Raw genomic sequence first — 16,981 nt, 5'->3', positions numbered from 1 at the left:
CACAAGAATACGGTCCCAAAATTTTGCAAGCTTTTATTTCAACTTTAAAATATACTAGTTTTGACCATTTTCATCTCTTCATCTTTTAGAAAATGCCCCTCTGTTAGGCTCTGCCATCCTGGGACTGGAGGTGTTGTTTTCATCTTTTTGATCTCCCACAGGTGGCCCCAGGTGGCCCTACCTGACAGTGCCTGGCAGCCAGCCCAGAGAGTAAACTGTGGGGCTTCTTTGCTGTCGCCTGTCCTAAGGTCTGCCAACTTTTCCCAAGACCAACATTCTGCAGGCCATGCCCCAACTCACATGTCCCCTGAGATCACTTCAGGACCAGGAGCTCCATACTGGAGTCAGTTTCCCCAATGAGGCACTTTCAGGGTCATGGAGCACATGCTGCACTCTGGTCCTTTCCAAAATCTGAACAGCCCGGCCTCCAGGGCGCACAGCAGGCGGCACCCAAAGCCTCCGGAAAGCAGGCTCCAATGCTGGTCCCTTCACAGTGATGAAGAGCGATAAGTAAGAGCCCTAGAACAGAGGGCCAGAGACACCACCAAGCCCTGGAACCTGTGGAGCCCAGTGAACCTGGGACGAGGCCTGGTGCATGGAGCCCAGCGCACAGCCCGCAGTCAATACAGGCCTCCTGCCATCTCCACAGAGGGGCCTGGGAGCTCCGGCCTCCCCTGCTGCCAGGCTGTGCTGCCCTCAGGCCTGTCCCCCACGTCCTGGTGTGGGCGAGCTCCGACTCCCAAGGCAACTTGCTCGCCTGGTGCCGACCCTAGACCCAATGAACTAAAAGAAGAAGACAGACCGAGAGGGGGACACTGCCTTCCCAAGACTAGGAATCTCGATAAACCCTGTGTAAACCCATCCAGTTCGGCTGACAGGGGACCCAGCCGCCACACGGGGCACGATTCCTAGGGAGGCACTGGGTTCCTTTTCTTCCCTCTAGAAAGTCCTGAGCACCAGGAGTAAGATCCTCCTCAGCTGTGGACTTCTTCCTGCTGGTGCCCCCTGCCTGCATCTTCCTTGTGTCTCTCTTAATTATTATGTGACTTTTTGCACCACTTGGGGAGCAAGATAGAACACTTAGCCTCTTTTTTAAAAATAATTTTTAGTTGTGGATGAACACAATACATTTAATTATTTATCTAATATGATGCTGAGGATCGAAACCAGGACCTCACACATGCTAGGTAAGTGCTCTTCCATTGAGCCAGGATCCCAGCCGCACTTAGCTCCTTTTGAAACAGATCAACTCTGTTTGCATAAAAACAAGCAGGCTGGGGTGAGCAGTCATGATGCTGTTATTTATTTATTTATTCGCCTTGAAAAGCACAGAGTGCTCAGCAACTATTAAGAATGAACAACTGGATAGTGGCTTTGCAGGTTTTTTAGGAAGGCAGATGAATGTCCAATGCCTGGGATCCATGTGACTTAACTGGAAACTGGGAAAGCACCAAGGTTGATCTTTCTTTGTGTAAGGCTGCCAATCATGAGGCCACTGCAGATATTTGTGACCAGTGAACTACTGAGCTGAGTGCCCAGCTCGGTTTGACACATTTCTGAGCTGACTCAATTCTTCTGAAATGATTCCTGTTTTCTGCCTCCAGCCAGAAAGTCATCTCAAAATATTGATTAATTTCAGAAGGAGGAAAATAAGATTCTAATGCTGCCATTCAGGTCCAAGTCTTCTCCAGGGCATCTGCTAGGCCTGCTGTGAGCCTCCATCAAAAATGGTCAGAAATTCACTGACAAATTTCAAAGGGGCTGAAATGTCATTACTCTTTGTATAATTTTGGAATGATTAACAGTAGCATAAATGACAGAAACAAGACAAAGGTGGAAGCTATGAAGCAAACCTCTCATTGGCAATCGTTTCTTTATTCAGTATTTAGCAGTAGAGTTAAGCAATGGTTTACCTAGCATGGCTTATTTGGGGGGCAGAATATGGCTTAAGTAAGGATCTGGGTTACATAAGCTTCTTTCACCATATCAAATTTCTTTCAGAAGCTTACAACATTCTTAACATGGACACTCATGCCATCCACATCTCCAAATACAATAGGTCAAATCTTTCTATTCTGAAATCTAGATTCTATTTTTTAATGTTTCATAGTCCTGGCAGTAATTATATTTCCCACCTTGGTCTCCTTTTTCCTCAATTTGCTTTCTATTTAAAAATGAAATAAAATAAACAAAGAAAAAATTTTTAAAAAATTATTCTGCATGCCTATATATCTCACATTTCTTTTTGTTTTGAAAACATAGGACTTGGTGGTACTTTACATTCTAGATCAGCCTGTTCTCTAATTAATAAACCTTGATTAAACTTCCAACATATTCAATGACAACATATATTTTGTATGTAAAGGGGTGTTGAGATAAATTCTAGCTGTTGTTTCTTTGTTGAGAGCCACGCCAGTCAAAATGACGCCTGGCATTTGCCAGAGGAAATGTTTGAAAGGTGACAGGGAATGTTTGAATATTATGTCAGGGAACCATTGAGATGATGATTTGAGTTAAGCTATATCGAATTGCTATGATGCTGTATTGATTGAATTGTATATTTGACCTTTACTGTCCGGCAATGGGGGTGGCTCTTGCTGCCTTGGGAGCCCGCTACTTTGAAGTTTTTGCTCTACTTTGGAGTTCTCTTGGGGATTCCCAGAGAGTTCCCATTGATTGGGATAGTGCTGGAGGAGGGATTTTCAGTGTGGGGGTTGCTGAAATGCCCATGTGAGTGGCGTTGGTGAAAAAGCATGCGTGCAGTGCCCGTGAGAGTTGAAATAAAGTTGTTGCTGTTTGAACCTACAAGGCTTTGTGGCGGCTCAGTTATTTGTGCCCAGACAGACTGTGGCATTTCTTCTTGATGTAAACTGTGAAGTGTATAAAAAATAAGTCCAAGCACATTACTCTAAATCTTTTGTCATTTAAAATGATAGACCTCAGCCAGAGCAAAGAAACATATACAAAAATACTTGCACCAGCCTGGTTTCAGACACCCCACACACAATAATGGAGCAGCAGACACCAAAACAATAAGCCCAGGAAATACCCTATTCACATTCTGGTTCCATGTTAATTACTCAGCTGGGATCAGTGCTTGCAGGGAAGTAGGCAAATATCAAAGGTGCCAGTCTAGCTCAAGACATTATCAGCATATTTTCTCAATTACTATTGCTGGGAGTATTGTATTGTGGGTGTAATAGTGTAGAAAAAAGTAAATCACCAATATACTGAGTGACCTTCCAGAGCCCTGGCCCAACTCTGCTGACCACAGTAATAACTCCACAACTACCAATTGCTCCTAAAAGAAATTTGTTTGTGCACTGTTTCAACTTTAACAAATTTTGTTCGAGTTACTGTGTTCTGAAGTTTAAAGTTTTAGATGCAAAGGCGACTGGGCATGTGCAAACTGCAAACAAATACATTTGCATTCTTTTTTCTAGGACTATTATGAACTATGATTTCCAACAGTCCTTCACAAAAGAGGTTAGATAAAAAATCCCTGTTTATTCCCAAGGAATCTTTACACAACACTTTTACACTGGCTACTTCACATAAACTTGCCTCAGTGATTTAATTCATAAATCAAATGAATTTCCTGCAGCCTGAACAGTGCTGTTGTAATGGCTATTATAATAATGTAAAATTGTGATGATTGATGAAACATGCCTGGAATCCTAGAAGTTCAGAAAAATGAGGCAAGAGAATTGGTAGTTTGAAGACAGCCTCATTCACTTAACAAGGCTCCAAGAAACTTAGTGAGAGCCTGTCTCAAAATATAACATAAAAGACAGTGCATGTGTCTCAGTGGAAAGCACCCCTGGGTTCAATACTCAGCACCAAACCAAAAATTTAAAAAAAAAAAAAAAACATAAGGATTCAGGGTACAAAAACATGTAAAAAATGTTGACAACAACATAAATTTAATATATATATATATATATATATATATATATAATATTATATATATGTATATATAATATATATATATTAAATTATAATAAATATATTTATATTATATATACTAATATATATATATATATATATATATATATATATATATATATATATATATATATATATATTTAGTATTTGGCGGATACAACATCTTTGTCTGTATGTGGTGCTGAGGATCGAACCCGGGCCACACTCATGCCAGGCGAGCGCGCTACCGGTTGAGCCACATCCCCAGCCCCTATAAATATATTTTTGATAAAAGTGTTAAGGTTCTTTAAAAGCCCAAAATAAAAATGCTACGTAATCCACTAGTAATAATTTGGGGTACTACCACAAGGTTGTACATGCCTGTACTCTCTGTGTCTTAAAAGGGTGAGACAGGAGTATCTCAAGTTAGAGACCAGACTCAAAAACTTGGCAAAGTCCTAAGCATATCAGTAAACCCTGCTTCAATAATAAATAAATAAATAAAATTGGTGGAGACTGGGTATGTGGCACATTGGTAAAATGCCGATGAGTTACTCCCTGGGTTCAAACCTCAGTACCACAAATAAGTAAATAAATAAAATAAAAGAGAGAAAGAGATAGATTAAACTTGCATGTAATTTAAATTCAAAATAAATAAAAATATGGGTATATATGTAAAGCAATTGAAATCCTTTTGCTGAAGATATTGCTGCACTTCTATTTTTATTGTTTCTTCATTCACAGTATCTAATAAGAGGAAACAAATTAAGTGCCTTTTAGATAAAAGGCATTATCAGAAAATGCCTTCCAGTTGCAGATAATTCAACTAATGCCTTTAGAAACTACACACTTAAAATTAAAACTGGTTCCTAGAAGGCAAGACTCAGATACTGGTGTTTTTTAATGACTCCAAGATATTTGGTATCTGTGGGCACCTTGTTTCAGACTGTTCTAAAACTCAGAACGAGGTACATATGGGAGGTCAGGATGAAACCACAATCAATATACAGTAAATTCTTCAATAGGTAATCTTAACTCAGACACTTTAATAGAAGATACAGTTTTGGAGATAAAACTAGATTCTCTGTTTCACTGATTTCTGGGTTATGGATTCAATCCAAACATATATTAGAAAAGACTTAAGACTACTGGTTAAAATCTATTTATAATAGGTATTGAAAATATACCAAAGGCTGGGTGTGTTTGTGCAGGCCTGTAATCCCAGTTGCTGGAGAGGCTGAGGCAAAACGATCAAATTTCAAAACAGCCTTAGCAAAAGTGAGGTTCTAAATGACTCAGTGAATCCTCATCTCTAAATGAAGTAAAAATAACCCTGAGATTGAGTCTCAGTAGTCCAGTGTTCCTAAATTCAATCTCTAGTATCCACCATAAAAAAAAAATATGGACCAGGGTGTTGGGGCTGGAGCTCAGTGGTAGTGATAGACCCAACCTGATCTTTTCTTAAAATTGGGCATCTCGCCACAAAAACATGAAATGTTAATTTCAGCTTTACTATAAATTACTGCAAATTCTGAATCTGCTTGGAATGCCTGCCCGTGCCTTGAACTCACCCATGCCTGGCTCTCTGACCAGATAGCAGCCCTCTCTGAAACTTAGTGACACCTCATAAATATTGGCCTTCTCTGGCCAGACAACAACCCTCTCTGAGGCTCTAATGGTCCTCATAAATTCTGATGTTGGGGTCAGCAAAAAAATGTAAACTACCATTAGTGTGATGCTTGTCAGAGTTCTTTTATATGTAACCCCCCTTTGTGTAACTTTCTGGGCTATAAAGCTGGGCTTCAGGAAAGCTGGGATGCTGTCTTGTTCCCACCATTTTGGGAGGGAGAGGCAGCCCAGCCAGTCGAAATAATAAGCTTGCTTTAATTTGATTTTAATTGGAGTCGATGGTCTTTTCTTGCATCCTGGTCTAACAGTAGCTAACTTGTCTGGCACTTGGGTTAATTCTCAGCACTACATATAAGTAAATAAAATAAAGGTCTATCAACAACTAAAAAATAGTTTTTTTTTCATAGTGTACCTATTTGTTGACAGCCTGTGACCTAATTTGCTGTGTACTTTACTTTTTGAGATGGAAGTTGGCCATGCATGGTGCTGCATGCCTGTAATCTCAGCTGCTTCAGAGGCTGAGATAGGAGGATCCTGAATTTGAAGGCAGTCTCAGCAATGGTGAGAAGCTAAGCAACTCAGTGAAAACCTTTATCTAAGTAAAAAATTTTTAAAAAAGGGTAGGGAAGTGTCTCAGTTGTAGAGCGCCCATGACTTCAATCCCTAGTTTTGCCTCCCAAAATATGGGACTGGGGATATAGCTCAGCTGGTAGATCACTTGCCTTCTAAGCATGAGGCCCTGGGTTTAATTCCCAGTACCACAAGAAACAAAAAAAAAAAAAAGGAAAGAAAGAGAGAGATTGATCTTTCATGTCGTTTGAATTCAAGTTAGTCCCACTTTTATTTTCCTGCCACACCAGAGAAAAGTGTTTACTGAAATGTTTGGAATGTTTCTATGGGTCAGGGCCATTTTAATTAAAAGGTCTTACATATGAAAACAAAATGAATTGAGGACCTTTATTGGGACACATAAACTACACTACCTCATTTAGAAGAGATTAATTCTTTTTAATGTCACCTAATTTTATTCTGCTTTATTCATATTTAAAAAGCTCGGATTGTTGGTAAAGATGGTGCCTGGAGGGGCTGGGAATGTGGCTCAAGTGGTACAGCACTCACCTGGCATGCGTGCAGCCCAGGTTCCACCCTCAGCACCACCTACCAACAAGATGTTGTGTCCGCTGAAAATTAAAAAAATAAAATAAAATAAAAATAAGGGCTGGGGAGGTGTCTCAAGCAGTAGCACGCTCGCCTGGCATGTGAGCGGCCTGGGTTCGATCCTCAGCACCACATACAAACAAAGATGTTGTGTCCCCCAATAACTAAAAATAAATAAATAAATAAACAAACAAACAAATAAATAAATAAATAAACAAAAATAAAAGAATTCTTTCTCTCTCCTCTCTCTCTCTCTCTCTCTCTCTCTCTCTCTCTTTCTTTTTCTCTCTCTCTCTTAAAAGAATATATGGTTCCTGGAGCATTTCTCTTCCAGGAGCTCAGGTCCATGACACTGAATAGCGTGAATTTTAATGGCACAATGGCACACCTCCATATCTCCAAAGTGGCGTGAACTCTCAGCCAATAAAGAAGTAAGAGTCCACTCCCCCCTGCTCCTCCTCATCTCCATTGAGCTCATAAATATCAAAACCCTCTCCCTCTCCCCATCCCCCTCCCCCCTCTTCCCCCTTCCCTCTCTCTTCTTCCCCCTTCCCCCTTCTCTTCTGTGACAGGCCTCTCCAGACCTGCTTGTTGAGTTAATGGAGCTTTTCTGCCATTCCTACACAGATAATAAATTGAATCTTTTAAAAATTCTCTCTAGTTCTTGAAGAAAAATGAAATGAAATGTGGAAAAATAGTCATTGATAATGTTGAAAATGGAGTTTTGAAATGAAACAAAATTTCTCACTTTGCCAATTGCATCTGGGTGCTTGTCTCACAAATTTTGAAGAATAAAATCTATTCATTTATGCAAGTCAAAATAGAACTCCCACCATGTGGGATGGGGAATGATACCAGATAAACTCCTTTTTGTGTGCCATCTTAAAAGTTTACAGATGTTTTTCAGCAGACATGGAAAAAATATTTAAAATAGGTTTTAGAAAAGGCATCCTGACTACCATATGGGTTCATTTTCATCTTTTCCATGACCCATTTTTCCTCTGGCAACTTCACCATGGGACAAAGGACTTTGTTGAAGGTGTTCCCAAAAGTGGGCATTAAGGTTTTTTTACATTTGAAATAGGCCTTAATGGTGCTCATTAACGTATCTCCGAGTTAGCCTCAAGCTGTGTTAGAATGAGGTTCATTATCCGGATTACACTGTAATTTTACTATCCCTTCTATTTTATACTAATTCACTATGAAAAAAAGAACCCTAGATTTGAATATGTGAACAGAAAGCTAGAAAACTAGAGGTTTATTCTCAGACCTAGGAAGAGTTAAGCTTAAGTTCTGGAATTTATATTTTTGTTCTGAATTTGTGATACTGCTTCCCCTACATTAAAAAAGCTCAGGAGTCATGAGGAGCTTTAAGTTAAAATCCAGCATCAGCAGCTTAATGAGGCCCTAAGAAACTCAAAGGGACCCTGTCTCCATATAAAAATATTTTAAAAGGGATGGGGATGTGATTCAGTGGCTGAACACCCCTGGGTTGAATTTCTGGTACTAAAAAGAAAACAACACACACACACACACACACACACACACACACACACACACACATCACACATACACACACATTAAAAAAACCCTCCATAACAAGCTCTAAAAGTACAATCTCTCTTGTGCATGGAAACAACAAATGAAGTTGGGGTTCTCTTCAGATAATTATTCCAGTCTTCTCCACACAATGTGGGAACATGCTGGACTCATGGCACATGAATGCCCACAAAGGGCTTTAGAGACAAGCTGAAAACCCCATACAGTTATGGAACAAAATGGCCAGGTTTTTAACTGCTGATCTAAGCTTCACTAGACTAGTAAGGGTGGGGGATGGAGGCTGATCTGCCACAGAGACACACTGAGGAGTCCTGTGAAGATGGCCTCAGGCCTGAGCCTACACAACTCTATTTTAAATATTCTAGTTTCAAACCTGCAATCTCACCAGGCACACACAAACAGAGCACTCCAGTATGGCCTCAAACAACTTATTTCCCCTCAACCTGATAAATACAGTGAAGCCACTGGCAGGCTCTCCTAGCCTGATAAGAGAGAAAGGCAAAAATATCAGGGTGGAGACCACCAGACAAGATGTTTCTGACCCCAAGGTAAATGATAATGATAAACCTGGTGGTAGCTGAAAAAGATTGCAAGGGGGATCAAAAAGCCCAAAATTTTATGTAAATAATAGAGCTAATGAACAGTGATTCAGCCAGCCAAAACAAGTGTTACCACTGTTGACCGGTGAGGAGTCCTTGCTTCCCCAATGTTAAAGAATAACACCAAAGAAGCATGCCGTGGCAAGGTCAGAGTGGAAATTAGAAGTTTATTAAAGGAAAAGAGAAAAGACTTCTCCCAGAGGAAGAAGGGGACCCAAGAGGTGGAATCCATGGAAGTGTGGTTGTTTCCCCTTTTTATAGTTTTGGTAATGGAATGTAGGTTGGAAGACCCGAGGGGTGGGACACAGGTGGGCCAAAGAAGTAATCTGGTAAGGAAGGACTTCTGAGTCAGCACCTTTTTGCTGGGGGCTGTTCATTAACATTTCTTTGAGGTGGACTTTGGCCTAGGGCCTTTTTGGGACTTCATTCCATGAGATGTCCTGTGTTTCCTTGAATCATTCTCCGCATGGCCTCCATTTTAGATCTCACTCGGTATTAGACCCGATTTACCTAACTACACTGACTACCTAACTTTAAATCTGGCTTCACAAGGATGCACTTGAGATGGAGAGCCTGACGAGGACCTGACATCCCATTAGTTGTCTTCATTTTCTGATCCTCTGCATAATACTCACCACTCTCCAACTCTATACCCTTGACTGGACCCTGGTGAGAGCTGCAACTTCTCCCTATCATCCTCTCCTCAACCACTCATCTGCTCCACAAGAGGAAAGCCCTGCCATGGTTTTTGTCCTGATCACCCTGGTCTGAGTGACTGTGCATATGCTGGACATAAAGCCTAAGGCTTGAGACTTTTGAACTTAGCATGCAGAGGGAATGTCTGTAATTAGCCTGTCATTATTATGTGTGCTTTGCAGTGCTTAGAATCAATTTATAATTGTTAGCTCTGATTGGATTATATCTATTGCAGTACCTAGCATTAAGAATTGTTGTTTACTTTTTTTTTAATTTCTTTTTTTAAAGAGAGAGTGAGAGAGGAAAGAGAGAGAGAGAGAATTTTTTTAATATTTATTTTTTAGTTATCGGCAGACACAACATCTTTGTACGTGGTGCTGAGAATCGAACCCAGGCCGCACGCATGCCAGGCGAGCGCGCTACCACTTGAGCCACATCTCCAGCCATTGTTTTCATAATTAACAACCTATAGAGTGAAATTATGTTGAGTAATTCAATGAATAAAGCATTGAAAGGGGCAGAAGTGCATGGAAATTCTTTATTTCTCTCCTGCACTACATATTTCACAATTGTTGCCCCCTCACAACAAGTCCCTAGCCACAATTTTCATTTCCCACCATTGCCACTCTTGCCAGATTCAAACAACCTACTTATCCAGTCTCAAGATAACAAGGCACACTTATCATTTTTTTGCTTTCAGGGTTTTCAGAGTTCTCCCTGTGATTTGTTTTCAGCTTCTTCTTAGCACAGAAATTTGGGCTCCTGATCCATGACAGAAAACCTACAAAATGATTAAAAGAATGGCACCTAAGAGACCACTGGACAAGTCTTCAGGCACTGACTCCAACCTAAGCCGAGTGGGCCCAGAATCAAGTCCAAAAGGCAAGCTGGTCCATTTTCATTGTTAAAAGACTAAGGATCAGGGCTGGGAATATGAACTTAAATAAAAGAAATTAAAATACTTCTTATAAGATATCTGCTGTTTTCCAGATATTCACTGTACCATATATGATTAAAACCTGACATTTTCCCTCCACTGGGTATATTGTTGTCTATAACTGAAAAAGAAGTAACTCTAAAACTTACTAGTTCACATTTGGATTGAACTGCGTTCATCTGCAATATTTTTGCTGCATATGTTTAGCTGTTAAGATTACTGAACTTCAGAGGGTGATCTTGCTGCCAAAAAAAAGCACCCTGAATCTTCTTCACATGATATCTCAGAATCTAATAAATTAAGGTGAGCTTGTTCTCATTGAGGAGACAGTGTTCTAAAAGCAAAAGGAAAAGCATAAAAAAAATTTCCTGACTAGGTTCCTGACTAGTACTCTTTCATAGACACAACTTTATAAAAGCCATAAAAAAAGAAGAGCCCTGACCCAGAGTTTGTAAAATGCATTCTGCATTTGGCTAGAGTATGAGTAAAATCACATTACCAAATTTCTGTACACAGATAAGGCTAAAGGACCCATGATATTATGTCACTAATTCTGCCTTTTGTAATAGATGAGGTTTATACAGCTGTTCAGTGTCAAAAATATTTTAAAAATCCCACAAGTACTGTGTGTGGGTGTGTGAGTGTGTGTGTTTTCATGAGTGTAGTGCTGGTGGTTAAAATGAGAGAATTAATATTTCTGAGCTATATCCTCAATTTTTTTCTTTTTTTTATTTTGAAAGAGGATCTTACAAAGATGCTTTGTTGTGTGCCCACAATTTTTAAGTACATATCAAGATCAAATATGCCTGATGCAAATGCAAAACTTACCTCCTTCAGAAGCCATGATTCATCATTATTTTTAAGTAGTGACATTTTTAAGTAGTGACATTTATTAAAAAAGGGGAGGGGGTTACACACATATGTGGCTCATGTCAGCAATCTTAATAATTTGGGAGAATTAAGCAGAAGAATCACAATTTCAAATTCAGCCTAAATAATATGAGAGGGCCCTAAGAAACTAAGCAAGATTTTTTGTGAAAACTAAAAATAAAATAAAATACAATTTTAAAAGCCTGGTGATATAGGGATTTAGGAGAACTACCCTGGGTTAAGTATTCATTCTTCTCCCCTTAAAAAAAAGAAAAGAAAGAATAAAAAAAGAAAAATAAAATGTTTACATCTGATGAACTTTTAATTCAATGGGGATAATATGTTTGAGAAAAACGTCAATAGCTTATAGCAAGGATTTAAAATAAACTTGAGAAATTGCTGAAAATTGAATTGAAAAATCAAGAACAAGCAATATTTTTTAAATTTCTTATCAGGAGAAATTTGAAAACAGGCATATTTTATTTCAATCATGATGAAAATTCAGGATGCTATGGAAACTGCAACAAAAGGACTATATTGGTATCACAAAAGTTTTGAAAATGGAGAATATGAAACATTACATTAAAAAAGTGAGGGTGAGACAACATTAAGGCCATATGTGTAATCTAAAATAAATAATATACTAAATCTCCACTATATGAATTTTATCTGGGTGTATGTCTACAAAACAACACAATACTCCTTGCATAAAGCAGCAGAGGATTTGTGATAGTCTCAAATTAAAAATGATTTCACATCTGTAGCTGTTGTGCAGGGGCTTATATCAAAAAAGCAAGGTTTGGGGCTCAAGCAGTTGAATGAAGATGTGAGGAACTATTGGGACAGTAGGCATCCTACTTTTGAAGGCAGCAATAGCCCATAACCAAACTCCAGCTTCTATCCCTCAGCCCCCCAAATTATTAAATATAGCTTTTTTTATGCAGGTCAGACAAAGAAGGCATATCAACAACATTTTACTGATGTAAGAGCATGCTTACAAACAAATGTTTTTGACCTTGAGTACATAGATTGAATATGAGTGTTTATGACCTTGGTTACTTGCTAAAAATACAGCCCTCTAGATGCCTGGCCAGGTACTAACATACTTGGTCTTTTTTGTCCTTAAATGCCTCATGGAATTGAGCATTTTACAACTTCTACTGTAAGGAGCAATGCTAACCTCTCCATTCTTAAGGTACAACACAGAATGCTGTTTATCTCTAATTCTTACAGACAAAAAATAATACTCTTGCTGTCTTGCCACCTGGGTAAATTATTTTTTAAGTCCACCAGTTCTGCTTAACAGGTAAAATGGGGTAAACTTGGATACCTGGGCTGGCCATGGCAGTTGTTCACTGGAGCCATTGGCTGCTGTTGTTTCATTTTATGCATCATCCATTGACTGGACTTGAAGGCCTTTATCCTTCTTCTTCTCTCCAGACTCAATCATCACAATGGAAAAGGTTGATGGGTATTTTCAAAATACAGAGATCTTACTCTACTGGATATTTTTTGGATTCCTATACTTCTTGATCATCTTGCAATTTCTCATTCTGGTAGTCTCTCCTACACTTGCATCAGTTTTTGCTGTCAGATTTATAGACACCATTCATCCCATGACCACAGCAGCTGCACATGACTCATTTGACTACTTCTCCAAATCATCTATGCCATTGCTGACACTTTTTTCTGTGGCCAGGGGCTGGAGCCTGGGCTTCAGCAATTCATTGATAGTTCAACTTCCAAGGTTCATGTTTGCACCCAGTGCAGTCAGAATCCTTATTTCTGTTTACAAGAAACTAATCCTATTATGTCACAGGAGTTTACTATAATTGGACTGAGGCAACAAAGTGTTGTATGCTTCTTCGTGTCCATAGGTGCTACTACTCCCCTAAAATTCTCCATTAATCTATCAGGACTGAGATATCTCTCACCTGCAAATATCCTAAAGACTATGTGAGTTGCTGTGTGGATGTTGAGACCCAGGATGTAAAATTTTGGTCTCTAGCAATTGAGAGATCTGAGGAAGAGTTGGCAGTGTAGTCATGCTTATGCAGAGGTAACAATAGCTCCCAGGTAGCCCAGAGCATTTAGCCCTCAGGATCCTGCATCATTCCATAGGTCTTTTCATATATAGGCCAGAAAATGAAGGTGCGTGATCAATATTTTACATAGTGAACACATGCTCAGAAGAAAATGTTTATGACAATGAATGTATACACTTAATCAAAGTATTCATTACTTAAATAAATGATAATAATATTAATAATAATCATCATCATAATAATAACAGTAACCTGTTGGAAGCATCAACAACAGAGTAGTTATAGCCATGTTTGGCCTTTCCAATGATCCACCCTTATAGGTTTCATCATCAAAAAATCTACAAACCTGAAGTCTTCTGCAAAGATCTATTAGCATGGAGGTAAGAGCTCTGCATCCACAGGCCTCAAAAAATATGCTGTATTGTGATATGACTAGAACACAATCCCCCTGTCTAGGGATTACTAAAACCCATCTCCAGATGGTATCTAAACAAGCTCATCATTCTTGCAACTTATCATTGATCAACTGCTGTGTGGCTGCATCTAAAGATATCATATGTATTGAAGTCATACTGATATTATTATATGGCAGAAACCCATTCCTGTGCTGCTGATAAAAATCCAACTGCTATGTGATTTTGCAACACAACTTTTTGTATTTGATATTTTTTATTAACTACAGTTAGAGTCTGCTTTGTATGATTTAAGGTTTGGCAGTGTACTCTGTATCTTATTCACCAAGGTTACATAAAAATAAAGAAAATACCTCATCTTCATGAGTTTAAAATTTTATCATATAGTCTTCTCTTTAGCTATAACCACACCATAATTTTCCATAGGCTGTATGGTTTGAACTTAGTATCCTAATAATGCCAGAAGTAAAACCAGAAGTTCAAACATATTCAGTAACATTTTCAAATTAAATCAAAATTTAGGCAGTAAAAAATTGGATAAAATGGAGATAATGTTGACTATAATAGATAATGTTACCTTCAGTATACATTGAAATATGGGTTTCACTATTTAAACCTTAAGAATTAAGCCAGAATTAATAAAGGGGTGATTATAACAGCTGCTTCTCTTCTTATCATTTCAATTTTGCCTATTCATAAACCAGTAAACAAAAGCCAATATTGTAACGCATGTCTGTAATTTCAGTGACTCAAGAGGCTGAGGAAGAAGGATTTTAAGTTCAAGGCTAGACTCAGAAACTCAGTGGGGACTTAAGCATCTTAGTGAGAACTTGGCTTATCTTTAAAAACAAATGGGCTGGAGATGTGATTTGTGATAAAGTGTTCTGAATCCAGTCCTTGGTACAAAAAAAAATATTCTGCTTTTTTGTGCCACTATCTAACTTCTAAGACAATAATGAAAGACTGATAATTCATGTAGTCTAGAGGAAGTGAGTTGTGACTTTGGGGTCACCGATAATTGATCCTGAATTCCAGTAAAGTTGCTTAATATTCTGGAGATCTTTCAAATATTCTTTCACACTGAACAGCTATGTAAATCTCATCCATTACAAAAAGCAGAATGATACCGAGTGTCAACATATTAGCAATTCTTTAGCCCTATCTGTACACGTAAAGTTGGCAATGTGTTTTTAATTCCTCTTGTAGCCAAAGTGCAGAGTGTATTTCCCAAATTTTGGATCTGAGCTCTTATTTTTTTTGTGTGACTTATGTAAATCTGTGACTATGAAAGTGTATTAGTCAGGAAACATTTTGAATACTTTGTTTTTTCTTTCATAACACTGTCACCTCCACGAGAATGAGCCCACCTTAATTTATTTGATTCTGATAAGAAGGGTGCTTTTTTTGGCAACCATATCTCCCTCTAAAGTTCAGTAACCTTACCAACTATCACCTAATGCAGTAAAAAGATCCCATATGAACCCAGCCTTAATTGATGATAAGCCCACACTTGAGACAATAATTTTTTTTATTTTTTATCTATCATTTTTAATGATAGATATCTAATTCATTAAACATGGGCCGAATGCCAGGATTCAATCACATGTGGAACAGAAGTTATGTGAAAAACATATTGTGCCTTATAGGTACTGGTTAAATTTTTATTAATTTAAATTTAAACTTTAATCTCTTGACAGTCTTTATTGAATTATATGGAAATATGTGTATACTTCTATGCCTTTAATATTTGATAATATTCTCAGAGTTCCCCATACTAAAGAAGAAAATTGAAATTACAACCCTGCATTAGGCTAAAGACAAAACTGCAAAATATTTTTTTTAAAAAATGTTTAGACTCTAGTTTCTGCATTACTGATGATCTTATTATCTAGAGTCTTCTCTCCAGTGATATCAACCTCTTTTGGTTAAAGTATGATATCTAAAATGAAAATGGATCTGTGCCCAGAATCCTATGAGAAACAGTTTCCACTTTTGTACACTTCTGAGTTGTAGATGGCTTCTCTCTCAAAGTGCAGAGTCTCTCCTGTTCTTTGGCCATAAGAGAATGTTGTTTGGTATGTTTATTCCATAACCTATTACACAGAACTGAGTTCTCCATTTTTTTTTCAACTTGCTGAGGTCAGGGTATTTATGGATCTAAAACATGGAATATAGCTGTGGTGAACATAGATATCCCTGAGAGATCAAGAGTGAATTTTAGGATGAAGCTTTAAAAGTACATTTATTTATTAGTTAATTTATATTTTCAAAAATAATAATATTTTGGATATAGTGGTTTTAGTTATTAAATTGATTTAAGCTGTCCTTATTAATTTTTATTATGAATACTATAAATTTTTAAATTATACTAATGCATTATATTGTTTTTCCCTCTGGGAAAATATTAATGCCTTAGGACAGCACAAAAGTTAAATGAAATTTTAAAGTAATTTTGATAAAATTTTTATTCATAAAAGTATATATTTTGGGTGTGTGGGAGATCTTGCCTCTTGGTTTCATTTTCCCCATTAGGTTTCTCTCCACTGAAATTAAGTTTTCATCACATGAGAAGAAAATCACATAATCTTTTACCTTTCCCCCTCTCACTAAGGTGTGGATGTAGAGTTTAAGAGTGGTGAGGATAATACAAATGAGGAGAAGTGATGAGATGTCATTCCAAGTCCTCATCAGCCTCCCCAGCTCAAGTGCATTTTTTAGTGAGCTGGCTGAATATCTGTTCATTTGCTCGACTCTTTATACTAAATTTTGCAGCTTTTTTACCCCTTTTTCAATCCTTGTTAGTTACCACCAGATTTTTCCATGACATCATTTACTCTGGGGCCAGAAACATCTGGTCTGGTGGTCTGTACTTTGGTCTTCTCACTCTTCCCTCTTATTAGGTGAGGACAACCTGCCAGAGGCCTCACTCTGTTTATGATGAGGGAAAGTGATTTGTTTATGTCTGTAGGCAATACTTCAGGGCTTCTTTAGGCATGCCTGGTGAGACTGCATGTTTCAAACTGAAGTTTTTAAAATGGAGTTTTTTAGGCCAGGCCTAAGGCCATCCTCACAATAGTGTAGTTAATTTGTCCAAAATTAAGGTTTTTTTTTTTTGTTGTTGTTGTTTGTTTTTTAATGTATTTGTCCTCA

At 38.1% G+C, this 16,981-nt stretch overlaps 1 pseudogene; it reads right to left on the bottom strand.

Moving 5' to 3' along the window:
* Positions 1-339: 339 nt before the first annotated feature.
* LOC143640227 (arylsulfatase D-like) overlaps positions 340-16,981 on the bottom strand; it is a 29,699-nt pseudogene continuing 13,057 nt past the window's right edge.

Source organism: Callospermophilus lateralis, unplaced genomic scaffold, assembly GCF_048772815.1.
Source record: "Callospermophilus lateralis isolate mCalLat2 unplaced genomic scaffold, mCalLat2.hap1 Scaffold_1388, whole genome shotgun sequence".
In the NCBI taxonomy this organism is placed as follows: Eukaryota; Metazoa; Chordata; class Mammalia; order Rodentia; family Sciuridae; genus Callospermophilus; species Callospermophilus lateralis.
Note: the sequence above shows the minus strand (reverse complement) of the source record. Positions and strands in the feature narration are given on the sequence as shown.